General features: G+C 45.8%; 1 protein-coding gene across 1 annotated transcript in view; it reads left to right on the top strand.

Annotated features, from left to right (window-relative positions):
* Nucleotides 1-24058, top strand: part of ANKRD50 (ankyrin repeat domain 50) — a 94855-nt gene that overhangs the window by 6986 nt on the left and 63811 nt on the right. The gene's annotated exons all lie outside the window — the stretch shown is intronic.

Genomic DNA, 24058 nt, shown 5'->3' with positions numbered 1-24058 from the left:
GTGAAGAAATGACAGCGCTGTCCAGTCATTCTGTGTCTCCTCGGCAGCACGACCAGCCAGCCATAGGTTAATCTGCCATTCATCTGCTCAATCCCATCAGGCTGATATTCTGAACCTTAATCTCCATCAGTCGCCTACAGGCCCTCTCCACTGACCAAATCCAAGCGCGGTTTGTATCATCAGCATACTTTTAATATGAAAGTAGTACTGCCATTTACCATGCCACAACTGCCAATATGCTGTCTCCATCTAAAGTATGGCCGCAGTATTCTGGTGTCTGGCAGATACAGCTACAGAATAAATGATTTTGCCGTACCCACAGTCCCTTATTACTGGAACTGCGCTATCCCCCACCACGTGTACGGCAATAACTGTCCTCAAGCGCTGACCTGAGGCAGATTATTTGGCAATTGTGACATTTTGGGCTGGTTAGACAATTACTAATCTTAACAAGCAGAGATGCAGTGTAAAGCATGGTGGATACACACAGTGGGAACTTATGTATCAGGATGCAGGAGGTAGACTTGCATTCATGTAAAGCAGAGCTAAAAAAGTGGCTAAACCTGAAAAAAAAAAAAGCAGGTAAGCAATAAGCACAGGTACTGCCTAAGGGTTCATGTACATAACTGTATGTATCTTGCAGTTCCGCATTTTGCGGACCACAAAATACATATGATTATGTACATGAGGCCTTACAGCAAGTTATCCCCTAACCGCCGCACCGATCACAATGTATGGCGTTTGTCCCAAAAGAAACATGGATCCTTTTTGTTCTCACAGGAAATAAGTCTGACAGCAGCATGTTCCCCTCTGCCCACTGCCAGTACACATGCATGCTCTGATGAGCTAAGTGTGCATGTGTGAGGAGTCAGAAAGGGTAGCTGTTTGAGTGACTGCTATCAGAGGTCTGTACTGCCCATAATAAACATAACTGAATGGGGAGGAGAGGTTGCGGGACAGTCATTCCTGCCCCATATACTTGACATTGGGCAGTGTAATAGGCTGTGCAGATGAGCGCCGATCGACGCGTGTATAATTGATTGGCGCTTGTCCAGTCGTTATATGGGGCAGTATAGTAGGTTGTGCAGATGAGCGCCGATCGGTGCTTGTATCATTGATTGGCGCTTGTCCAGCCTGTATATGGGGCAGTGTAATTGGCCTGTGCAGAACGACGCATGTGTCATTGATTGGCGCTTGTTCCGTCCAGTGTCATAGGACCCTAAGGCCGCAGCTGATTTTCTGCTGTTTATTGTGTAGGGATATTTTTGTAATATACTTTATTTAGGGAAAACCTTTGTCAATATAGACTGTAAAAGTGCCTTCATACGTCTCTGGGATGGGCACCTGACAGAAGCCGTGAAATTTACGTTAATTAGTGAAACAGAGTCTTTGCTGTCCAGGACAAGGGTAATACATTTCAGCTTCAGTTTGGTAATTTTCCTAATTTTCTCCACTTGTAGCTTTTATGAGAAGTAATAGCCTCTCCTGGGGTATGGGATGGCTAATGTAATATGTCTGGAGCCGGGCAGGGAAATGAAGGCATCGGCACAATGAGGGGCACGGAAGCTCTGGCTACTAGACCGCTCACGTCTTCATGTAGTCATTGTCTACTCCATGTCGGAATATTGTACAATGTTCTGGGGACCCTCTAATGCAGGGGTGCAGATGTTTAGGGTCCCATGTGGCCCATAAGTCTCTTCTATTAGGGCCATAATCATTGAGTCACAGACCTATTTGTGTCTAGTGGTGCAGAACTAACTGAGAAGAGGATGCTGTCATGTCATCTGAGGTTATAACAGCAGCATGGAGGCAGGGAAAGGTAAGTTTTAGTGCAGGGCACTTAAAGGGGCACTGGGGGCAAAACTGGTACTGTTATGCCTAGTGCAATGCATGACACAGGCATCCTCTCTCATGATCTGGTGATGGAATTGTACCCCCCCGCCCCTACAATCAAATATTGGTAGGCCTTAAACTCTACATGTTCTCAAACTCTCCAGTCATAATTCAGGAGGAATAACAGAGGAACGGCACATTGCCTCATTCCAAGAGAATATTGTTCTGTTATGGCAAATATTTAGTAACGGGGACATGTCAGGTGAGATAACACATCTGTATTTTCAAACTTGTTATTTGTCAGCAGAGTTTTTAAAAATAAACTTAAAAAACAGAAACCTGCTGCTTGCCTGCGTATTGTGTGGAAGCTTCAGGTTTATAGGTTTGGTCAGAGTGGTCTAGTAGAAAGCTGTGAAAATGTTCCATGAATCCAGTGGTTTTGGCTGGAATACCTCTTTAGTGATGAAATCACGCTACAACATATGTGGAAAGGTTTGGCTATCCCAGCAAGCAAGGGTAGATCAGTGATGGGCTGCATCCGGGCGCTGCCGAGATAAAGATGTCTCTTAGAACTTGGCATCAAAACAAGGAGACTTGTACATTGAGACTGGAGGCTGGCTAGAAGTAAGTCATCTCCGGAAAAAACACACATCAAGGCATGTCTGGAGTTTACCAGAAAGCATCAAATGACTGACCTTAAAGGCTATGTATACCTTTTGGGGGCAATTATATTATTGCATTGTACTCATTTTGAGCTAAAAATATTTTTTTAAATTGGTCTATATTAAAAATATGGCATCCTTTTTTATGGACAGAGCTGACATGCTCTAATAGCACCCTTTGAATTTTCTGTCAGACCAGGAGCTGATGGACTCCTTATCTCTGCTCTCTGACCTCCTAAACACAACACTCATTATAGCTCAGTTATTGTCTTACTGATAAGAATGTGGGTTAAAGGGGTTATCCAATGACTAATGTAAAAAATGTAAATCGGACATCATATAGAACATGACAACCTCTTTCTAAACAAAGCTAGAACCAGCCCTGTACCTCCCATGGATCCAAGGATCTCCCCATTCATTGCTCTGCTAGATTTGTATCAAGCTGACAGCTCAAGGGGAGTGTCCTTTCTCAGGAGGCGTGTCTTTCTTCTGTACGTCTCTCCCTATCACAGCTCAGCAGGCAGTTGAAGGATGAAACTGAGCATGTGCAGCCATCTCAGTGAGCAGGACAAAGAAATAAGAAAAAAATAAACTGCAGATGGCGCTATACAGATAGATTTTACTGAATAGCTCAGTGGCTAATGGCTATGCAAAATTTTTAATTGCATGCAATTACAAAAATATTCAGATCCAGGTGCTGGTTTGAAAAGTGTACAATGTTTTTCGTGGGACAACCCCTTTATGACCTCTCAGTTTAGAGATGAGGTTTATTAGATGACCAGCACAAAGTGAAAGTATCAGTCACACAGCTAGAAAAATAGTTAACCCTTTGTGACAGAACAGCTTAATATTTTTAGTGAAGGCCAAAAATGAGTAAGGCCTCTTTCACACTTGCGTTGTCTGGATCCGGCGTGTACTCCACTTGCCGGAATTACACGCCGGATCCGGAAAAACGCAAGTGTACTGAAAGCATTTGAAGACGGATCCGTCTTCAAAATGCTTTCAGTGTTACTATGGCACCCAGGACGCTATTAAAGTCCTGGTTGTCATAGTAGGAGCGGGGGAGCGGTATACTTACAGTCCGCGCGGCTCCCGGGGCGCTCCAGAGTGACGTCAGAGCGCCCCATGCGCATGGATGACGTGCCATGCGATCACGTGATCCATGTGCTTGGGGCGCCCTGACGTCACTCTGGAGCGCCCCGGGAGCCGCACGGATGGTAAGTATACTGCTCCCCCGCTACACTTTACCATGGCTGCCAGGACTTTAGTGTCCCGGCAGCCATGGTAACCATTGAGAAAAAGCTAAACGTCGGATCCGGCAATGCGCCGAAACGACGCTTAGCTTAAGGCCGGATCCGGATCAATGCCTTTCAATGGGCATTAATTCCGGATCCGGCCTTGCGGCAAGTCTTCAGGATTTTTGGCCGGAACAAAAAGCGCAGCATGCTGCAGTATTTTCTCCGGCCAAAAAAACGTTCCGTTCCGGAACTGAAGACATCCTGAACGGATTTCTCTCCATTCAGAATGCATGGGGATAATCCTGATCAGGATTCTTCCGGCATAGAGCCCCGACGACGGAACTCTATGCCGGAAGACAAGAACGCAGGTGTGAAAGAGCCCTTACATGTAATCACTAAAAAAAATTGCCTTTGAAGGTGTACATTGCCTTTTAAGGTTCATTCAGTCGACTGTATCTGTTTTGCATTCAGCATTTTGCGGAGCAGAACGGCCAGCCTTATGATAGAAATGCCTTTTCTTGTCCGCAAAAACAAAGCCAGGACGTGGACAGTGTGCTGTCTGCATCTTTTGCAGCCCCATTGAAATGTATGGATCTGCATCCATTCCGCAAAATTGTGGAATGGGTGCAGAATCATTCATACGATCGTATGCATGAGCCCTAAATGTGAGCTGATGAATTGTGATTTGATGAGGCAAGAATAGAGCATTTGGGGAAAAAAAAATCTAACACTGTCCATTCATCAGTAAACGCTATCCCAACAGTGGGGCTGTCAGCATCATGTTATGGGAAGGCTTTACCCAGGAGAGGACACTGAAGGATGCTGGGATATGCCATCACTTAAAGGGGTTGTCTCAGTTAACCACTTCAGCCCCGCTAGCTAAAACCCCCTTCATGACCAGGCCACTTTTTACACTTCTGCACTACACTACTTTCACCGTTTATCGCTCGGTCATGCAACTTACCACCCAAATGAATTTGACCTCCTTTTCTTCTCACTAATAGAGCTTTCATTTGGTGGTATTTCATTGCTGCTGACATTTTTACTTTTTTTTTGTTATTAATCGAAATTTAACGATTTTTTTTTCAGCTGTAAAATTTTGCAAAAAAAAACGACATCCATATATAAATTTTTCTCTAAATTTATAGTTCTACATGTCATTGATTAAAAAAAAAAAAAATGTTTGGGCAAAAAAAAAAAAATGGTTTGGGTAAAAGTTATAGCGTTTACAAACTATGGTACAAAAATGTGAATTTCTGCTTTTTGAAGCAGCTCTGACTTTCTGAGCACCTGTCATGTTTCCTGAGGTTCTACAATGCCCAGACAGTAGAAAAACCCCACAAATAACCCCATTTCGGAAAGTAGACACCCTAAGGTATTCGCTGATGGGCATAGTGAGTTCATAGAATTTTTTTATTTTTTGTCACAAGTTAGCAGAAAATGATGATTTTTTTTATTTTTTTATTTTTTCCTTACAAAGTCTCATATTCCACTAACTTGCGACAAAAAATAAAAAAATCTAGGAACTCGCCATGCCCCTCACGGAATACCTTGGGGTGTCTTCTTTCCAAAATGGGGTCACTTGTGGCGTAATTATACTGCCCTGGCAATTTAGGGGCCCAAATGTGTGAGAAGTACTTTGCAATCAAAATGTGTAAAAAATGACCGGTGAAATCCGAAAGGTGCACTTTGGAATGTGTGCCCCTTTGCCCACCTAGGCTGCAAAAAAGTGTGACACATCTGGTATCGCCGTACTCGGGAGAAGTTGGGGAATGTGTTTTGGGGTGTCATTTTACATATACCCATGCTGGGTGAGATAAATATCTTGGCAAAAGACAACTTTTCCAATTTTTTTTATACAAAGTTGTCTTTTGCCAAGATATTTCTCTCACCCAGCATGGGTATATGTAAAATGACACCCCAAAACACATTCCCCAACTTCTCCTGAGTACGGCGATACCAGATGTGTCACACTTTTTTGCAGCCTAGATGCGCAAAGGTGCCCAAATTCCTTTTAGGAGGGCATTTTTAGACATTTGGATCCCAGACTTCTTCTCACGCTTTAGGGCCCCTAAAAAGCCAGGGCAGTATAAATACCCCACATGTGACCCCACTTTGGAAAGAAGACACCCCAAGGTATCCAATGAGGGGCCTGGCGAGTTTCTAGAAAAAAAAATTTGGGCATAAGTTAGCGGAAATTGATTTTTTATTTTTTTTGTTTTTTCTCACAAAGTCTCACTTTCCGCTAACTTAGGACAAAAATTTAAATCTTTCATGGACTCAATATGCCCCTCAGCAAATACCTTGGGGTGTCTTCTTTCCAAAATGGGGTCAGTTGTGGGGTGTTTGTACTGCCCTGGCATTTGAGGGTCTCCACAATCATTACATGTATGGCCAGCATTAGGAGTTTCTGCTATTCTCCTTATATTGCGCAAACAGGGAATGAGATTTTTTATTTTTTTCCGTTCAGCCTCTGGGCTGAAAGAAAAAAAATGAACGGCACAGATTTCTTCATTCGCATCGATCAATGTGGATGAAATCTCTACCAAAAAAGGAGGGGAAAGGCGTCTGCCAGGACATAAGAGCTCCGCCCAACATCCATACCCACTTAGCTCGTATGCCCTGGCAAACCAGATTTCTCCATTCACATCAATCGATGTGGATGAATAAATCATTGCCGGGATTTTTATTTTTTTTTACATACAAAGTGTTTGCCAAAGCATAGGAACGCCGCCTCCTCCTCAGCTCGTATGCCTTGGCAAACGTATCTGTTACTGCAGAGTAGAAATCTTGTCTTGCAGCGCCGCATACACCGACTTGCTTGTAATCTGACAGCAGTGCAATGCTTCTGTCAGAATGCACATCAGTGCTGCAGCTAGTCGATCGGTTGGTCCACCTGGAAGGTAAAAAAAAAAAAAAAAACAGGCCGCAACGCAATAATTTTATTAACTTTGCAACAGAACATATAAACTTTAACTTTTTTAACTGAACATTAACCTTTTTGCTTACTGGTGCTTTTTTTTTTTTAACCTTTATAGAACAAACCTCTCCTTCCCCATGGGTCAATGTGCAAAGCGCAAATCGCCCAATGATGTGGCGAAGTGCGTTATGCACTTTGTCCCAGGTGAAAGGAGAGGTTTGCAGCAGCTGTGTGAGTGAATGGGCCATAATAGCCCTGTGTGCCTGTCCTGGTGAGATGATCCCTATGCTAATAGTGTACCTGTGAGTGGTACTTCCGGAAACACTCTCCAAAGCATAGGGCAGGGTGGTCAGGACAGTCAGGACAGAAATGGCGGGTGTCACGCCTTATTCCACTCCTGCTACAGACACGACATCTTTTTCGGGGTGAAGGTTGGGTTGAGGTACCAGGAACGACATTGGGGAAATGTCGCTCGTGTAGACGGCTAACTACACTGGTGGATGGGGCCACGGAACCTCCTGGGTACAGGAGGTTCTCGATGATCTCTTCCTAAAATTTGAGGAAGGATCCAGTTCTCCCAGCCTTACTGTAGAGAACAAAACTATTATACAGAGCCAATTGAATTAAATATACAGACACCTTCTTATACCAGCGTCTGGTGCGTCGGGAAACTAAATACGGAGACAACATCTGGTCATTGAAGTCCACCCCTCCCATGTGAAGGTTATAGTCGTGGACTGAGAGGGGCTTTTCAATGACACGGGTTGCTCGCTCAATTTGTATTGTCGTGTCTGCGTGAATGGAGGAGAGCATGTAAACGTCACGTTTGTCTCTCCATTTCATTGCGAGTAGTTCTTCGTTACACAGTGCGGCCCTCTGCCCCCTTGCAAGACGGGTGCTAACGAGCCGTTGGGGGAAGCCCGCGCGACTAGTTTGCGCGGTACCACAGGCGCCAATCCGTTCTAGAAACAAATGCCTAAAGAGGGCCACACTTGTGTAAAAATTGTCCACATAAAGATGGTACCCCTTGCCGAATAAGGGTGACACCAAGTCCCAAACTGTCTTCCCACTGCTCCCCAGGTAGTCAGGGCAACCGACCGGCTCCAGGGTCTGATCTTTTCCCTCATAGATCCGAAATTTGTGGGTATAGCCTGTGGCCCTTTCACAGAGCTTATACAATTTGACCCCATACCGGGCGCGCTTGCTTGGGATGTATTGTTTGAAGCCAAGGCGCCCGGTAAAATGTATCAGGGACTCGTCTACGCAGATGTTTTGCTCTGGGGTATACAAATCTGCAAATTTCAGGTTGAAATGGTCTATGAGGGGCCGAATTTTGTGGAGCCGGTCAAAAGCAGGGTGGCCTCTGGGACGGGAGGTGCTGTTATCACTAAAGTGCAGGAAACGCAGGATGGCCTCAAAACGTGCCCTGGACATGGCAGCAGAGAACATGGGCATGTGATGAATCGGGTTCGTTTACCAATATGACCGCAATTCATGCTTTTTAGTTAGACCCATGTTGAGGAGGAGGCCCAGAAAAGTTTTAATTTCGGAAACTTGGACTGGTTTCCACCGGAAAGGCTAGGCATAATAGCTTCCCGGGTTAGCGGTTATAAATTGTGTGGCATATCTGTTTGTTTCGGCCACAACTATGTCTAAGAGCTCTGCAGTCAAGAACAGCTCAAAAAATCCCAGGGCCGAACCGATCTGAGCTGTCTCAACCCGAACTCCAGACTGGGCAGTGAAAGGGAAAACTACAGGTGCGGCTGAAGTTGGGGACTGCCAATCAGGGTTTGCCAGCACCTCTGGGATTCTAGGGGCTCTACGGGCACGTCTTTGCGGTGGCTGCGACCGGGTCACTACTGCACGTGCCACCGTACCAGCTTCAACTGCCCTTCTGGTGCTCGCTACTTCACCAGGTTGTACGGCAGTGCTGGTACTAGGTCCAGGGAGGGCTGGGCTGCTGGTGTATGCCTCACCACGTAATCCGACAGCACCAGCCCCACTCTGCTGCTCTTGAAGCGGATCCTGCGCAACCTGCGGTCTAGCGACACAGGGCCGGGTACGCCTGGTGCTATCAGGGACCTCAGCCTCCTCGTCCAAACTTTGGGTCAGAGAGCCACTGCTTTCTACAGGTTCGTATTCTGACCCGCTGGATTCATCAGATGAGGGTTCCCATTCCTCATCCGACTGGGTCAGAAGCCTGTAGGCCTCTTCAGAAGAATACCCCCTGTTTGACATGTGGGCAACTAAATTTAGGGGTATTCCCTGAGACTACCCAAGAAAAAAAAAGCAAGCCTGTCTTACAAAGGGGAGGCTAGCGAAGTACCGGAGGCCGCTGCGGTTGATAAAAAATATCAAAACTGATTTTTTTATCGCCGCAGCGTGTGTAAAGTGAATGTGAAGCGATCCCCTCCCCCAAATTTTTTTTTGTCACTGCGGTGGGGCGGGTGTGGGCGAACGCACGTGTGGGCGACCGATCAGGCCTGATCGGGCAAACACTGCGTTTTGGATGGAGGGAGAACTAAAGTGACACTAATACAATTATAGATCTGACCGTGATCAGTTTTGATCACTTCCAGATACTATAAAAGTACAAATGCTGATTAGCGATACGCTAATCAGCGAATAACGGACTGCGGTGCGGTGGGCTGGACGCTAACCGATCCCTAAACTACCTAACCAAGGGGCCTAAACTATACCTAAAACCTAACGGTCAATACCAGTGAAAAAAAAATGTGACAGTTTGCACTGATCACTTTTTTCCTTTCACTAGTGATTGACAGGGGCGATCAAAGGGGTGATCAAAGGGTTAATTGGGGTTCAGGGGGGTGATCTGGGGCTAAGTGTGTAGTGTTGGTGTACTCACTGTGTAGCCTGCTCCTCTGCTGGATCCAACCGACGAAAAGAACCAGCAGAGGAGCAGGCAGCCATATAACAGATCATATTTACTAATATGATCTGCTATCTGGCGCTCTGATTGGATTTTTTAAAAATCATCAGCTTGCCAGCCGCGATCATTGGCTGGCAAGCTGATGACGATTTACTCCTTGACGAAATGCCGGCCCGAACTGCGTATGCGCGGGCCGGCATAGCGCGTCATCTCGCGTCTCGCGAGATGACGCGTATATGCGTCAGTCTGCGCAGCGATGCCGCCTCCGGACCGCACATCTGCGTTAGGCGGTCCGGAGGCGGTTAAGCAAATGGTATTCATCATGTAGAGGAAGTTACTACAAGACACTTACTAATGTATTGTTATTACCCACCTTTGCTGGCTAGACTCATTTTGCCATCACATAATACACTGCTTATATCCATGGTTATGACCACCCTGCACAGCAGATACGAGGCGGCCGGGGTAGGAGCGGATGCACATGTGTGCCGATGCACAATCCTATGGTTCTGACCACCAGAGAGGCCGACGCCTTTCCTATAGTGTGCAAGCACTGCTGCCACTGCTGGACTACCCCTGGAAACAAGCTGTGTATAACGTGATGGCCGGAAGGGCCCGCCTTGATGAGACGATGGCCGGAAGGGCCCGCCTTGATGAGACGATGGCCGGAAGGGCCCGCCTTGATGAGACGATGGCCGGAAGGGCCCGCCTTGATGAGACGATGGCCGGAAGGGCCCGCCTTGATGAGACGATGGCCGGAAGGGCCCGCCTTGATGAGACGATGGCCGGAAGGGCCCGCCTTGATGAGACGATGGCCGGAAGATTAATCCTGGCTTGCTACATATACTTGCAATGTTAGGCTGGATTCACATCACGTTTTTGCCTTATGGTTAATTTGTGTTTGAAAAAAAAAAAGATACAGAAGTGCAGTACACTACACATTTCCGTCCTGCAGTCCTGCAAAAAAACATATATGTTAACATACTGTATATGTGTTCTTCAGTGGAACTCTATGGTGACGGCGGATGTCAGTGGGAGATTTGGAGGCATCTGTCTAGAGCCTAGTTCACACGAACGTGTGTGGTCCGTGGCCATATTGCGGCCCGCAATATACTGCCACAGTTCCGTGTGCATTCTGCATCACGGATGCGGACCCATTCACTTCAACGGGTCCGCAAATCCGGAATTGCACAACGGCCGCACGGAATGGGACCCCTTGGAAGCACTACGGAGTGCTTCCATGGGGTTGCGTCCCGTACTTCCGTTCTGCAAAAAAAGATAGAACAGGTCCTATCTTTTTGCGGAACGGGCGGATCACGGACCCATTAAAGTGAAAGGGTCTGCGATCCGATGCGGCTGACCCGCGATCGTACATTGCGGCCCGCAATTGGCGGACCGCAGCACGGGCACGGGTCGTTTGTGTGAACTCGGCCTAAGGGTCCATTCAGACATCCGTAGCGTTTTGCAGTCCGCAAATTGTGGACTGCAAAACATTGACACCGCACATCGCCGGCACTATATAGAGGATTCCTATTCTTGTCCGCAGCTGCGGTCAAAAATAGGACATGTCCTATTTTTTTGCGGAGCCGTGGACTGGAAATGATAAATTCCTAGGGGGACCTAAAGGGGATGTCTAACTTCAGCAAATGACATTTATCATGTAGTGAAAGTTAATACGAGGCACTTACTAATGTATTGTTGTTATCCATATTGCTTCCCTTGCTGGCGGCATTAATTTTCATATCACATTACACACTGCTCGTTTCCATGGTTACAGACCACCCTGCAATCCATCAGTGGTGGTTATGCTTGCACACTATAGGAAAAAATGTCAGCCTCTTTGGTGGCCAGGACCATGGGAGCGTACATAGGCTGGTGCTTTTTCCTATAGTGTGCAAGCACGACCACCACTGATGGATTGCAGGATGGTCTGTAACCATGGAAACAAGCAGTGTATAATGTGATATAAAAATGAATGCAGCCAGCAAAGGAAGCAATATGGATAATAACAATACATTAGTAAGTGCCTCGTATTAACTTTCTCTACATGATAAATGTCATTTGCTGAAGTGAGACATCCCATTTAAGTCCCCCTAGGAATTTATCATTTCCAGTCCGCGGCTCCGCAAAATAATAGGGCATGTCCTGAGGGAAAAATGAATCCAGCCAGCAAAGAAAGCAATATGGATAATAACAATATATTAGTAAGTGGCTTGTATTAACTTTCTCTACATATTAAATGCCACTTATCGAAGGGAGACATCCCCTTTAAGTTCCCCTAGGAATGTATCATTGCAGTCTATGGGAGAGTCAGTAGGAGGGCTCAGGAGGAACATCACTGTAGCATGCTTCGGAGCCTACAGAAGGTCTCAGACTGCCACAGCAAACAAACAGCTCCCCTGATCTCAGCATTGGATAGCTGTTCAGGCTCCAGAAGCCACATGTCGGGATGGGGTTAATGACACTGACTGTATGTTTAGCGTCATTGTCCTGCTGCAGAATAAATTTGGAACCAATCAAGTGCTTGTTGTGCAATGGTTGTTTCTGCTTGTATATCTCAGCATTGAGTGACACCATTAGTCCTGACCATATCCTCAACTCCATTTACTGAAAGGCAGCCCTAAACTTCCAAGGAACCTCCACCCTGTTTCACTATTGTCTGCATCAGATGCCCGATGAAGGGGCTGGTGATGTCCCGAAAGCTCGCTATGTAACATCATTACTCAATTTTTGTTAGCCATTAAAAGGTATCAAACCTGCAATACTCTTATGTTGTTACTCTTAATGAGAGCACTAAACTAGTTTTCTACTGGCTAACACGGTACCAGACTTACTGTTGCCTGCAGACACCCATTATTGTACTGCTCTCCAGCGAACAAACTGCCCTCTGATGCAACCAAATATTTCAAATGTTGACTCCTCACCTGCTTCCATTTTTATTAATTTTTTTTGCACCCCAGTTCTTGTTTTCGTACATAGTCACTTGGCGTTTCTTTTTTCTTTTTTTTTTTATATATAGAGGGGGTCCCCATTAACATCATTTATCACCTGTCCACAGGTAAGAAATGTGTGATAGCTGGGGATCTGTCCACAGTCGCACCACAAGTCTGGAAAACGGTGTTCCCTGTGTGAATGAAGAGGAAGCGTGCATGCATTACCACCCACATTCACATGGAGGTAGCTGACTGCTGTACTATGGAACGGTGGTCAGACATGCTCTTCTGCTGAGAGACATGGCGCCTCTTGTTCTTGTGATCTGTGAGGGTCTTGTGAATGGGAAAGCCCTTTTAAACATTGGTCACCCTTCCACAGGATAAGTGATAAACTCCATAGAGGTTGACTGCTGGCACCCCCATCACAGCTCTATTCAGTCTTCTGATGAGGAGAAAAGTGGGTGGTAAAGGGGCCCAGACCTGGGTCCATGGCTGAAACCATACAGAGAGAGTTGGCAATGCTGCTTTTGGCACAGCCGCTCTTTCTGAGGTCACTCTTTACTGCCAGTGTGGTGCTTCATCAGTGTTACCGGTAATCTGTTACCACCATTCTGGACTGTTATCTGCAGTAATACATGAGTAATGCTGTATATTAAGAGTCCAGATGGACTATTATTATTATTTTGCTGTCCCCCGTTCCCCCACTGTCGGCTCTCGAAACTGCACTTGAATACTCAGTCCTGACTGCTGTACTGTCATAATGGTGGAGACTCCTGTGCGCATGTACAACAGTCCTAACAATGTATTTCAGTGCAGCTCTGAGAGCAGTAGTAAAATACAAAGTAAAAACCTGCACTACTACACAACAGATAATAATCCAAGATAACGGTGACTGACTCCCTTTAAGGATCGGACAACTAATCTATACAGACAGAATGTGTCTGTAGATGGGTCAGGGTATAGACTCATCTGAAAGGTAGATCTGTTGTGTTTGTTGTGTTCTTCTAGAAGATGTCACTGCCTGCTGTTGACAGATCCTGCTCATGTAACTGACAAATTGGGTGTATTGATTTAGAATATATAATTGCCTAGTATTACCTGGGGATTATGTGTCTTAGAGCTGAGCTGGGTCTAAGGTTTCTTCACGTGGGCTTCTTACAGTTTTTTTTTTTTGTTTTTGTTTTAAGTAATTGCAGAATATTTTAGTTGTCATGGTTACATGCAGAGGTCGCAATAACACCTGTACAAGCGTCATTGACGCCTGTTCAGGCCATTTTACTCCCTGGAAAACGTCAGCTACATTCAGCAGCTCAGGGAACGGCACAGGCAGCAATGTTGCCTGTGCCTGAAATTACCAATAGCAAAGCTTCGTGCAGTAAGGAGCTTTACTATTGGATGGTTTGGGCGGGCGCCGGAGCGATACAGCGCCCTTCAGCAGGGGAAGGGCCTGGCTCCCAGGAGTTTCTACAGTATGGAGAGCGGGGCGCGCTGCACAAGGACCCTGGGAAACATGACGGCGGAGGAGCTGAAGAGGACTCCTCAGAGGTGACAGCACGTGTACATCACACACTGCACTACATACATCACACACACCTGTGTACATCACACACTGCACTACATACATCACACACACCTGTGTACATCACACACTGCACTACATACATCACACACACCTGTGTACATCACACACTGCACTACATACATCACACACACACCTGTGTACATCACACACTGCACTACATACATCACACACACACCTGTGTACATCACACACTGCACTACATACATCACACACACACACCTGTGTACATCACACACTGCACTACATACATCACACACACACACCTGTGTACATCACACACTGCACTACATACATCACACACACACCTGTGTACATCACACACTGATGCATGTAGTGCACTGTGTAGTGAAGACAGGCAGGCTATTATAGCCCACTGATAAAGTGCAGGGTTAATTCCGCTATATTGGACAGGACTTTATCACTTGGCTATAATTGCCTGCTTGTATTTGGTAATGGTCCCCTGCATAAATCCCCAGCTCTTAGGCCACGTTCACACCACCACTATTTATTTTTGTTGTTCTGCTCCACTAGATGAGCAGAACAACAAAAATAACAGAAGTGCTGGATCCGGCATGTAAGGATGGGTTTTTGTCATACTTTCAACATACACAAAAACCGTACACGTTAACGGACGCCTCAGACAGATGCCATACTGTAGCATCCGTCACCATGGAGTTCCATTGTAAAAAAATAACTAAAGTATGTTTTTTTTTTTTTGCAGAACTCTGCAGGATGGGAAAGTGTAGTGTACCACGCTTTTCCATCCTGCAAGGTTCAGCAAAAAAACATGAAGGCTAACTTCTTTTATATTTTTTATTTCAGAGGAGTATTTTTACTCTTCTGGAAAAAAACATAGTTTGATCTGGTTACATGTCATATTCACCTTTCCATTCCAGGACCCGTTCTCGAGGTCTGGGGCCCAGAGGTGGATATCCCGTGGATGTACCAAACATTTCCAAATAGCATGCTCCTCCTGCCGCACTTACCACATGTCCTGTTGAATTCAAACAACAACATATTCAATATTCTACTTGGAAAACCTGTTTGAAGAGGCAGACCTGCCAGAATGAGTTTGCAAAACTTTTTATCTAGGTAAATGCCAAGGGGTTTTGGTATCCCTGACTTAAAGGGAATGTGTCTTGACCTATTGTATAAATCACGTTTTTTATGGCTAACCTATGTTAAAGACTTTTTGGTGATTTTTATCCCTGCAGTTTTCATCCTAGTCACCAAGCCTAATAATTGTCACCACTTCTTGGTCTGTACTGATAACTGCAGTAATGTAATCTCCTTATCCTTACAGGTAGGATTAGAATGGCATATATCACCTCTGTGTACAGATAACATAGGGTTCACATTCACAATAGGTGATTATCAAAGCTTCTTCCCTTGTACAATGACCTCTGCACAGGTCACAGAGCATGCCTAGAAAACTCTCCCATAGAAGTCAGTGAGGTCTGCACAGGTCACAGAGCATGCCTAGAAAACTCTCCCATAGAAGTCAGTGTGATCTGCACAGGTCACAGAGCATGCCTAGAAAACTCTCCCATAGAAGTCAGTGAGGTCTGCACAGGTCACAGAACATGCCTAGAAAACTCCCCCATAGAAGTCAGTGAGGTCTGCACAGGTCACAGAGCATGCCTAGAAAACTCTCTCCCATAGAAGTCAGTGAGGTCTGCACAGGTCACAGAGCATGCCTAGAAAACTCTCCCATAGAAGTCAGTGCGGTCTGCACAGATCACAGAACATGCCTAGAAAACTCTCCCATAGAAGTCAGTGAGGTCTGCACAGGTCACAGAGCATGCCTAGAAAACTCTCCCATAGATGTCAGTGCGGTCTGCACAGGTCACAGAGCATGCCTAGAAAACTCTGTCATAGAAGTCAGTGAGGTCTGCACAGGTCACAGAGCATGCCTAGAAAACTCCCCCATAGAAGTCAGTGAGGTCTGCACAGGTCACAGAGCATGCCTAGAAAACTCTCCCATAGAAGTCAGTGAGGTCTGCACAGGTCACAGAGCATGCCTAGAAAACTCTCCCATAGAAGTCAGTGAGGTCTGCACAGGTCACAGAGCATGCCTAGAAAACTCTCCCATAGAAGTCAGTGAGGTCTGCACAGGTCACAGAGCATGCCTAGAAAACTGTCCCATAGAAGTCAGTGAGGTCTGCACAGGTCACAGAGCATGCCTAGAAAACTGTCCCATAGAAGTCAGTGAGGTCTGCACAGGTCACAGAGCATGCCTAGAAAACTCTCCCATAGAAGTCAGTGAGGTCTGCACAGGTCACAGAGCATGTCTAGAAAACTCTCCCATAGAAGTCAGTGAGGTCTGCACAGGTCACAGAGCATGCCTAGAAAACTCTCCCATAGAAGTCAGTGAGGTCTGCACAGGTCACAGAGCATGCCTAGAAAACTCCCCCATAGAAGTCAGTGAGGTCTGCACAGGTCACAGAGCATGCCTAGAAAACTCCCCCATAGAAGTCAGTGAGGTCTGCACAGGTCACAGAGCATGTCTAGAAAACTCTCCCATAGAAGTCAGTGAGGTCTGCACAGGTCACAGAGCATGCCTAGAAAACTCTCCCATAGAAGTCAGTGAGGTCCCCTCCTGACCATTGTGTCTATGGTCCTTGTGGCTGCTGTAAAGCAATTTTCTTACTGCTGTGGAAGAACAGTTCATGCAAGATGGCCGCCCCCATAATCATGTTTAGTAAATAGAATAAAAAAAATCTGCAATAAGAAAATAAAAAAAATAAAAAGGGTATGTGCTATCTGGTTTTAACTGGCAGAATAAAAAAAAATGACCCATTCCCTTTAAAGAGGACCTGTAACCCTTCCTGACATGTCTATTCTAGTAACTACTTGTATCCACCTTGTAATAATTCTGCAGCGTCTATTTGTTTGGCCTTAGATTGTGTTTTCCCCTCCCCTCCATGACGGCACCTTACTTGGAGATTATCCTCCTCCTCCAGCCAGGCAGGGACAGGAAGGTTCAAAAGGGCCCGCCTCCTCACTTATCTTCAGTGTCTTCCTGTCCCTGCCAGGCGGAGGATAGGACTACGTTGGTGCTCCGGTCGGGAGCTTTTCGCGGAGGGCGGGTGCATTGCGCCAGCCACGGTCTTACCTTGGGCAAGTAAGTCCGTTCCATGGATGCCTGCCGCGGTCCCCTTTTCAAAACTCGCGCGCGCCAGCGCGTAGTGGCAGGCCGCGGCAACCGGACACTCAGGGAGTACTTCCGGTTTCCAGGCTGCCCGCTGCCCGAGATTCTCGGCTCCGGCGGGTGACGTCATCTAGGGGCCTAATTGAGGTAGCCGGAGAGTTGCCCGGCCGGATGACGTCGGAGGTCAGGGGGAGGACTTCCGGCCACACGTACATTCAAAATCTGGCGCCCTGGTCAAGTCGGATGTCGGCCTCTGACCAGACAGTTGCAAGCTTCCTGCAGCCTCAGACATCCGCACGTATGGATCAGGAGGAGGCTATGGACCAACCTGTAGCTGTGAGTGACATCCAGGTTGTGAGTATGGAATGCTGCTTGCACTATACTAAGTCTTTCTCATCTTTCCCCTTTTTTTGTATGGAAGAGTGACAAGGATAGCTCTGTAAGGCCTAAAATATCGCCGAAATCTAAAATTCCTAGATGTCGCGTATGTTCGGCCAAACTCCCCGATAACTATGCTAAAAAACTTTGTGAGAAATGCATTGATAGCATCGTTAGGGAAGAAGCCCCGTCCCTGAAACAGGAATTGCAGTGCCTGATTAAGCAGGAAATAAAAAACGCTTTCTCTAATTTTTCTGCAGCTGCTAACGTCCCATCTACTTCCAAACAGGGGCCTAGGAAAAGATCCCCCTTAAAAACCTCTTCATCTGCCTCTGATGTTTCTTCAGATAGCGAGGAGGATAGTTTTAATTCCGACTCTGATGAAGATTTTAAAAATTATCTATTTTCATCTGACGATATAAAGGATCTATTAAAAGCGGTTAGGGATACCATGGAAATTAAGGAAGAAAAAGTACATAAGTCCGCCCAGGATAAAATGTTTTCAGTATTAGAAACCAAGAAAAAAAGGGTATTCCCGGTACACAAAAATCTGCAGTCTCTTATCCTGAGGGAATGGAAAAATCCTGACAGGAAGGTTTTTCTGCCCCGAACAATTAGGAAAAGGCTTCCTTTTGACGAAGAAGAACTGTCCCCGTTCCTGACTTGTCCTAAAATTGACGTGTCACTCTCCAAATTAGCTAAGGGTTCCTCTTTACCATTTGAAGATACAGGATCACTGCATGATCCTATGGACAAAAAAGTGGATGCTAGCCTTAAAAGAACATGGGATGCGGTCGCGGCTTTGTTTAAACCTAATATTGCGGCCACGTCCGTGGCTAGATCTCTAAAAAATTGGTTGGAACAACTAGAGATACTATTGAAGTCCAATACCCCATACGAAAATTTTGCAGACTCCTTCCCTCTTTTATTAAAAGCCGTAGATTTTCTGTCAGACACAACAGCGGATTCTGTCAGGCTGGCCGCAAGAGCTACGGCTCTAGCCAATAACTCTAGGAGGGCACTTTGGCTAAAAGCTTGGTCTGGTGACACAGGTTCCAAAGCGAAACTATGTAACATTCCATTTCATGGTAACCTTCTCTTTGGTCAGGATTTAGATAAAATCCTAGAGAAAGCGTCCGATTCTAAAAAGAATTTTCCAGAGGATAAAAAGAAGAGGAAAGCTCCCTTTTTTCGTCCCCAAAAAAGGTTAGTTTTCAAAATAAAAGGAGTAAATCGGAAAACTGGAGATCAGGAAGACAGAAAGGGAAGGGATTTTTGTTCTCTCCCCGTTCCGAGGAACCTTCCAAAAAATGACGCCAGAGCCCCAGTGGGGGGAAGACTGGGGAAATTTGTGGATTGCTGGGAAAAATACTCTTGCAGCCACAGGTTACTGAATACTCTCAGCAAGGGGTACAGTATTCCCTTTGTAAGGAGCCCCCCCCCCCCCTATTTATTCAGACCCCAGTTCAGAGCTCGGAACATCTCCAGCTCGGCATGGAGCAAGAAATCGGACTTTTAGTTCAGATGAACGTCTTAGTTCCGGTACCTACGGACCAAGTCGGTCTGGGCTGTTATTCCAGGGTATTCTTGGTAAAAAAAACAAACGGGAAAATGCGTCTCATTATAAATATGAAAGCCCTGAACAGGTCCATAAAGCACGAGAAATTCAGGATGGAATCTATAAGAACCACGGTCAAAGTTCTACAGGAAGGGGCGTTTCTGGCATCCATAGATTTGAAAGATGCGTATTTTCACGTACCCATCCATCCAGGGTCTCAACCATTCCTGAGAATAGCGGTATGGGTCCAAGGGCAGTTAAAACATCTCCAGTTCCAAGCTCTACCTTTTGGGATAACGACTGCCCCCAGGCTTTTCACAAAAATTATGCTAGAGGCAATAACCCCTCTGAGAAAGGAAAAAATAATAATTCCATACCTGGACGATCTGTTGGTAGTGGGGGACTCCCGAAAAGACCTAGAGTCCAATCTATCCAGAACGATAGACAGACTGGAGGAACTGGGTTGGATTTTAAATCGGGAGAAGTCCCATTTAGTTCCCACGCAACAGATAGTTTTTCTGGGAATTCTCATAGACTCGGTGAGCCAAAAATGCTTCTTACCAGCAGAAAAGATCCCAAAAATCCAATCCCAAGTAAAACGGTTCAGGCAACAAAGATCCCACACCATAAGACAAACGATGGCCCTGATAGGAACCTTTACAGCCTGTATCCCGGCAGTGAAGTGGGCGCAAATATATTCCCGTCCTCTTCAGACGTTTATGTTAAAAGTATGGAACCGGAAACAAGATTCCCTGGACAGTCTTATAATAATTCCGGATCGCGTACGGTCCTCGCTAAAATGGTGGGAAGTAAACTTAAATTTACAGAGGGGAGTTCCATGGGTAGTGAGAGATCAGGTGATCCTCACCACGGATGCCAGCCTTTGGGGCTGGGGAGCACATCTTCAAACAAAATCAGCCCAAGGGGAGTGGTCACAGGCCCAGAAGAGATACTCATCAAATCACCGGGAACTTCTGGGTGTGTGGGAAGCTCTGAGTTACTTCTCAGAGGAGTTGGAAAGGTCCAACGTACAAGTAAGATCCGACAACAAGTCGGTAGTGGCATATATAAACCACCAGGGAGGAACAAAAAGCAAACAACTACAAGCCCTAGCCAACAAGATTTTCCTGTGGGCGGAGGAGAATCTCCTCTCCCTGTCAGCAGTTTTTCTAAAAGGGACGCAAAACATACAGGCGGATTTCCTCAGTCGCAGGAGATTAGATCCGGGGGAGTGGAGTTTAAAGGAGGAAATTTTCCAGACCTTAACACAAAGGTGGGGTCTTCCCCAAATAGACCTTTTTGCAAACAAAATAAATGCAAAATTACCAACCTATTTTTCCCTGGATCCATGGGATCCGAGGAGTGCAGGAACAGACGCGCTAGCTCTCCCTTGGAAATTCCAACTGGCATACTGTTTCCCACCTCTACCCCTGATTCCGAGGGTTCTCAGGAAAATAAAAGAAGAAAGGGCCGAGGTAATCCTGATTGTTCCCAACTGGCCGAGGAGATCCTGGTTTCCTCTCCTGGCAAAGATGTCCAGGGAGGATCCTTGGATTTTGCCCTGGTCAGAGGACCTCCTCTCTCAAGGGCCGGTTTTCCACCCAAAGACGCAAAGTCTGCACCTCTCTGCTTGGATCCTGAAAGGGCAGTATTAAAATCTAAGGGTTTATCGGACGGAGTAATTAATACCATGGTAGCCAGCAAAAAAGAGGTTACTAATAAAATTTACCGTAAAATCTGGAAGAGATATGTTTCCTGGTGTTCAGAAAATACCTCTAGCTCCAGGGGGTGTATTCTGTCTATTCTGGATTTCCTTCAAGAAGGTTTTAACAAAGGGCTAAAACCTAGTACTCTTAGAGTTCAAATTTCAGCTTTAAGTACCTACTTAGATGAAAAAATAGCTCTTAATCCGTGGATTATTCGCTTCATGAAGGGAACCGTCAGACTCAGACCCCGGAATAGACCTCTAGTCGCTCCGTGGGATTTAAATTCTGTCCTCTCCGGTCTCACAAAACCCCCCTTTGAGCCCTTAGAGTCAGCAAATATCAGATATCTGACCCTTAAAACAGTTTTCCTAGTGGCCATTACTTCTGCACGTAGGGTTAACGAGATACAGGCCTTCTCGGTTAAAAAGCCCTTCATGACGATCAGGGACGACAGAATAATTCTAAGTTTCGACAATTCTTTTCTGCCTAAGGTTGTCGCGGAGTTCCACAGAATGGAGGAGGTGATTCTCCCTTCATTCTGTGAAAATCCCCGATCTAAAAAAGAAGAGGTTTTTCACACTTTGGATGTCAGAAGATGTGTTCTGAAGTATATATCAGAAACTAAACACTGGAGAAAATCCAATAACCTTTTTGTCCAATTCCTAGGGGGTAGGAAGGGATTAAAAGCGTCCAAACCTTCTATTACACGGTGGTTAAAATCGGCCATCTCAGAGGCCTACATAGCAATAGGAGAGCGACCCCCGGTAAATATCAAGGCTCATTCAACAAGGGCAGTATCGACTTCATGGGCGGAAGAAGCATCCGCTTCCTTGGAGCAGATCTGTAGGGCAGCAACCTGGTCGAATCCGCATACCTTTGTAAAACACTATAGGATAGATACTGACTCTAAAAGAGACCTATCCTACGGTAGGAAAGTTTTACAAGCTGTTGTCCCTCCCTAATTGACTAATCTGTTAGTTCTCCAAGTAAGGTGCCGTCATGGAGGGGAGGGGAAAAACTGAATTAGTCTTACCGGTAATTCCTTTTTCGCGAATCCTCCATGACGGCACCGCTTATATTCCCCCCCCAAAAAAGGGACTAGTTATAAAGTTAATAATTAGTCTAGAGATATATGTATGAGGTTTAATACGTATGACAATGAATAGTTAATTAACTGGTGGAGGTCACGAATGAGTGTGTAAGTTTAGGGCCTGTCAAGTCCAGAAGACACTGAAGATAAGTGAGGAGGCGGGCCCTTTTGAACCTTCCTGTCCCTGCCTGGCTGGAGGAGGAGGATAATCTCCAAGTAAGGTGCCGTCATGGAGGATTCGCGAAAAAGGAATTACCGGTAAGACTAATTCAGTTTTCTTTATTATTCCTACTAGAAATGAATTAATTGCTGTCAGTTTGCAATGAGTATCTAAATTGGGGATCAACGACCCCCGACACTCCAGCTGTTCTAAAACTACAACTCCCAGACTCCTTCTTGCAACTCCCATAGAAGTAAAAAGAACAGCCAAGTAAGTGTGCATGCTGGGAGTTGTAGTTCTACAGCAGCTGGAGTACCGAAGGTTGCTTATCCCTGGTCTAGATGGTTGTTACCATTTGGGTGTGTCCCTGACACTGGCAACACTGATTGGATAGTGTCAGACTGTGCAGGTACACGCCCCCAACTGGTTACCACCCCTCTGTACCCTTACTGAAGGCTAATAGCAATTCATTCATAACTTCTAGTAGGAATAATAAAGGAATGGCACAACATAGAGCCATCAAAATAGATGCTCCAGAATTGTTATTATGCTGGGGATCCAAGTAGTTACTAAAAGAGACATGTCGGGAGAGGTGAGAGGTCCTCCTTAAAATTGTATTTTAGCATTGGGCTTAATAGGCAGCTTTTCTGTCTTTCAGATCTTGAAATGCGGTCAGTTCAGCAGACCATCAGCTGTATTAAAATCTTCACTTTACTGCACAAATTCTGGGAACGTCTGAATAAGGCCTCATGCACATGGCAGTTACCCAGCCGTGGCCGTATTGCTGCCTGCAGACAGTGGGTCCGCAATACACGGGCACCCGCATCACGGATGTGGATCCATTCACTTGAATGGGTCTGCAATCCAGAAGGTCGGTGCGGATCGGAGTGCTTCCATTGGGTTTCTGTCCGTACGTCCTCCCTGCAAAAAAGTGGTGTATGCACTATATTTTTGCCTTGCGGACCCTCGGATGCGGATCGCGGACCCCCTTAAAGTGTCCACATGCGGCGGCCCTACGGTCGGTTCCCGTGCATTGCGGACTGCAATTTGCGGTCCGCAGCATGGGCCCAGCTGGCACATGAGGCCTAAAATAGGGGATACTTACAGTTCTCTAAGGTGTATACCTCTATGGGATAATGTACTTGAGAGTTTAATTTAAATTCTTTCTTATTTAGTTTTTTGGGGAAAAAGAAAGGTCTTATTTTGGGTTTACGTATAGTATTTGTGGTGTAAATGAAGCTCAAACCTGTCATAGATTTCTGTTTAGGCGCATCCTCTGGCAGCGCAGGCGTAGAAAGCACCAGTCCTGATAAATCTCCCCATAGTCATAAGATGCTCCAGGATGGTTGTCCCATGTCAGGAGAGGTGACAAGTCCTCTTTAAAGCGTTAATAAGCCAGTCAGATCCTACAGCTCAAGTGAAGGACATTTTTCGTATAGCTTGGCTTTTTGTTATTTTTCTGTCTTGCAGCAGCCATTTTGTGTGGCAGAGCCAGAATATGACGAGGGAAGTCTTATTATCATTTGTAAATCCTGTTTGAAGATGGAAGGTATCATTTACATTAAAAATAGGACGGCTGGCATATGTCATGTCCTAAGTATTAACCGTGGAGGAGACAGGATATTTCACTTGGCTTCTGCCCAGGATAAACATTGTGCCCGTTGGTTTGCATTTTAATATGAGCCGTTTTCTACCTGAGCCCTGTAAAGAAATGAGACTGATTTCTGGCTTTGATTTACACTTAGATCTTTATTTAGCTGTTGGCTTTTTGTTAGTCATCATCAAGACACAAAAATGGATTCTTGTTGTAGAGCCTCTCCCTATTCAAAGACACATTGAAGGGAACCCATGATTAGATTTCATCCCACAAATCGCCTCAGACGTGGCACACAACCTAGTGAGGTAAATCCAAAGCTGGCCATGTGTTCAGCAAAGTCCTAAGGCTACCTTGAAGCTA

The sequence above is a fragment of the Bufo gargarizans genome, chromosome 1 (genome assembly GCF_014858855.1).
Source record: "Bufo gargarizans isolate SCDJY-AF-19 chromosome 1, ASM1485885v1, whole genome shotgun sequence".
NCBI classification, from domain to species: Eukaryota; Metazoa; Chordata; class Amphibia; order Anura; family Bufonidae; genus Bufo; species Bufo gargarizans.
Note: the sequence above shows the minus strand (reverse complement) of the source record. Positions and strands in the feature narration are given on the sequence as shown.